This window comes from Gymnoscopelus microlampas, assembly GCF_963454915.1.
Source record: "Gymnoscopelus microlampas genome assembly, chromosome: 21".
Taxonomy (NCBI): Eukaryota; Metazoa; Chordata; class Actinopteri; order Myctophiformes; family Myctophidae; genus Gymnoscopelus; species Gymnoscopelus microlampas.
The window spans coordinates 13426816-13431075 of NC_139958.1; positions in this window are offsets into that span (position 1 = coordinate 13426816).

The window sequence follows — 4260 nt, forward strand, 5'->3', positions numbered from 1 at the left end:
CCCACCCCACCAACCACCACACGCCAGCTGTTAAACAGTAAAAATACATCAGTGTTTATATCCCTACAAGTAAGTCAATTTAGAAGCATAAACAAGTTTTATCAAGATGTGAATATTGGGAAGTCCTGAAGCGACAGAAGGATGTAATGGATTTAAGTCTAAGAGATAGAGGAAGATTATTCTAATCAAATGGAGCTTTGTAGCAGAATGACCTACGTCCAGCCTCTTTAAAAATGTGTGAGGCAACAACGTAAGGATATTGCACAGTCCCACAACAATAATTTGCAACGCAACTCATTACAACTTTCAATAACTTGCAACAACTCGTAACCACTTGCAACAGAACCCCAAAAGTGTGCTGACCTGGCTGCAACTGGTCAGTGCAGACTGTTGCAACTGGTTTGAAGTTGCAACAAGTTGCGTTGCAAATCTTTGGTGTGGACAGAGCTATACCACTTCTGCTCTCAAAAGAGCAAACGCAATCTAACATCCTGTTCAGAGCAATTACATGTAAATGTTCATGTATGTACATGTTAATTGTACATGATCTTAAAACATTAGCCAATATTTAATTGCATTTCAGGGATGGGAACTTTGTGTTCATTCAGATTTCAGGGGTAGCCAAGGCAATTTCAGGCCAACCTCTGGACTTGCTACTGAATTGGATTAAGCATGCCTTGTCTGCATGTGTGCATGCTTTGTCTGCATGGCCCTCAATTACTTGGAGGATAAAGGTCAAATTCCCTTGTCCCAGTCTATCCTAACGTACCTGTCTCACACTTTTATTTACAAGATTGTGTGTGTGTGTGTGTGTGTGTGTGTGTGTGTGTGTGTGTGTGTGTGTGTGTGTGTGTGTGTGTGTGTGTGTGTGTGTGTGTGATACTGTATGTGCTGCTTTGACAGGCTTTTAACACGGAAGAATCATGTGAACCGCTTTCAAACCTGGTGTCCCTATTTTGGGCATGTCATGTATAGGTGATTCTTTCTTTAATTCCAAAAATAGATCAACTAGCTCACAACACGATGCGACACGTTGTGAGCTTATTCGTAGATCAGCTATTTTTTTGGTGCACCATCATATGATAAAGTATAAAATAGGGCTTAAGTGGTTAGACAAAATGTGTTTAGATGACAAGGTTGTAAGTTCACAACAGTGAGAGAGCAGTTTCACAACAGGGACCCTTAATGTGGACTTTGAACTTGCAGGGTCTCTATGAAGCATGACTATATGACAACACTGTGAAGTAATGACGTGCAAGGGACAAAACACATTCAATTTAATGTTGGATGTGCTGTAGATATGTATCTGCTCAGTGGGAAAGCTAATGGCCAGCTATTGAAGTGGGCATATTCTGTAAAGATTTTTAAAATGCAGCTGTAAACCTATCTCTTCCGTTTAGCCTTTGTGATAGAAAATGGACATGGCTGGCAGCACTATACTGTAGCTTATCACAAAGACCGACTCCTTGTATATTTACTCACACACACGGAGGACAAGTATTCAGTCAATGCAGAGTTGGATTTGGGCATTTATTATGCTTTATTTAACACTATGAAGTATTATGAACCCTAGCGTCCCTATTCTGGGGTGATCATTCTGTGAAACAGCAAAGTGACTCTGAACAACAAAGTATCTAGGGTTTAAGTCATATATAGGCCTACTTATGTTGTAATGTGACACGTAGTGAACTTGTAGATCTGCAATTTTCGCACATTTGTTTCTCTAAAATTTGAAAATAAATGGTTTAATAAATTAAAAATGTTTTAAAAATAAATGTAAATTGTGAAAAATCACCTACAATGAAATACCCAAAATAGGGACACCAGGTTGAAAGTAGCTAATACTGTATATTGGGAGGTTATTGTTGAAGTGTTGTGGCGCATTTTGACCAGCAGATGGCAGTGCTGTGTTGAGAAGAGGTCTGGAACAGACTTGGCACCCACAGCACTAAAATGTGGTATTTCACTGGCTAAACAGAGGCCCCATTGAAAAGAAGTTTCAAGTTTTTATGTTGCACAGTGGCTTGAGTTCTTGTGGCTCATGGATAGGAGCTGTGCCTGAGGTGGTGGTTGGTTCTGGTACTGTTTGCCAGATGGTAGCAAGCAGAGTGAAGCCTCCTGTTAGTCCACTATCATCTCCTTTGTTTTGCTGATGGAGGTTGTTATCCTGACACCATGGTGTCACTTCCTCTCTGTACATTCTCATCATTGTCTGTGGTCATCAGGCCAGTGATGGTGGTGCTGTCAGCAAACTTTGCCATGGGGTTTGAGCTACAGCAGGGTCAATTCTAGGACCAGAACTTTAGGGGGGCTCAGCCCCTAAGCCACTGGATAACAATTAATAGATTCACATTGTATGTTATTTAGATTTACAACAGTAATACTTTTAGTGAATTACTGTATGGCCTTGACCATGTATCCAGTTTCTCACATTTTATCTGTCTGTCTCTGTCTCTCTCCCTCTCTCCTACTCTAGAAAAAGGCAAACATAACAACTGAACAGAGAATTGATATTTGATTTATAATAAGAGGTATAAAATATAAATGCATAACTGTGTTGCTGTGGGCAAAACAGACAGATAATGTCATTTTGACTTTAGCCTACCCTCACCCGAATTTGGGTATTTTCTTGATAAAGTAAATCGTTTGAGGAACAGTTTAAACAAATGAGACCTATTCCATTTTCAGCTAGCCAGATCTACAAGGTCACAACAATGTGTTGTTCCGCGATGCATTAGCCTGTAAACTTTTTTTTTTAAAGAAAAAAGACAGTATTGACAGATGCATGCTGACAAATCTTTTCTTATGGGGGCCCACAACCAAATACATACATTTGAGGGTCCTTGACTTGAAAATGTTTGAGAATCACTGACTGTACTATGCAATCCACAAAACATTTAGGATGCAAATATGTAAATGATTGGGAAGTTAGTTTTCATGACAGGACTATTTCCAGAGGAAGCTTTCCTGATCTGACATCTTGTACTGTACAATGTACAAGATGTTATGCAGCATCACTGTACTGTACAATGTACTGTACTGTAAATCACTGTTATACACTGAAGCTCACGGTTTTGCTTCATGATGTGCCTTTTGCAGAATTGTGCGATATATCTTGCTTGGTATTATATTTCCTTTGTGTAAGCACTGTAAGGTTATCTGTTATTGACTGTTGGCATCAAGCCGTGTGTGTGTGTGTGTGTGTGTGTGTGTGTGTGTGTGTGTGTGTGTGTGTGTGTGTGTGTGTGTGTGTGTGTGTGTGTGTGTGTGTGTGTGTGTGTGTGTGTGTGTGTGTGTGTGTGTGTGTGTGTGTGTGTGTGTGTGTGTGTGTGCGTTTGTGTGTGAGTGTGTGTGGGGAGACAGAGAGTGTGTCTGCGCACGCGCTTAGAATGACAAATGGGAGGATCAGCATGTAGTGAGACATAATGGTAAGCAAAATGATAAAACATATCACATAAGTAATGCTCCTATTTTGTCATTTCTAGTCTCCATGTTTTTCAGTTGAAGGACTGAAGTGAGTCTCCATGGATCAAGACATTCATATCTTGAGTAGGTAACTATAATATCTTTTTTTTTTACATTATATTGAATTCATTATGTTGTAGTTCTTTAATTTGATATGTACATTGTTAAGGCATATTCGGTCCTTTGTTTACTGTGGTCATAGTGGTGATTTAATGATCTAAAAATAGCAAAATGATAATACAAATTTAAAAAGTAAGCTAGTTAGTTATTTTGAATTAACCTTGTGTTGTCACTTAAAGAATAAACATGTGTTATTCCATTAAGTATCAACTGCTATAGACAGGGTACAGACAGGGTTATATGTTTGTTCATTCGTTTATTCAGTCTCTGAAAAGAAGGGCTGGTGCCATGACAAAAAAATGCAAAGAATGCACAGTAAAAATCCTCACTGTTCATTTATTCATTTGTAACTCTGGGGAAGTATACAAATGTAACAATTGTATACTCACAGAGTTAAATGAACACTGAGGATTTTTACTGTGTGGTTAGCCATGCAGAGGGAGACTTCCAGAGTAATTATAGATTTCATCCCGTCTGTGCAGAGAAGCCTCCCATTGGAGAACTCTCAACCAACAACTATTCAAAACTGTGTATCCACACATCTGGTCAAATCTATTCTGTCCCTTCTCTGTCCCTTCTCTGGTCGGATAAAGGCAAAGACAGACTAGTCACGTCCTCTGGTGGGACATAGGCATAGAGAGACTAGTTTCCTCCTCTGGTGGTATATAGGCAAAT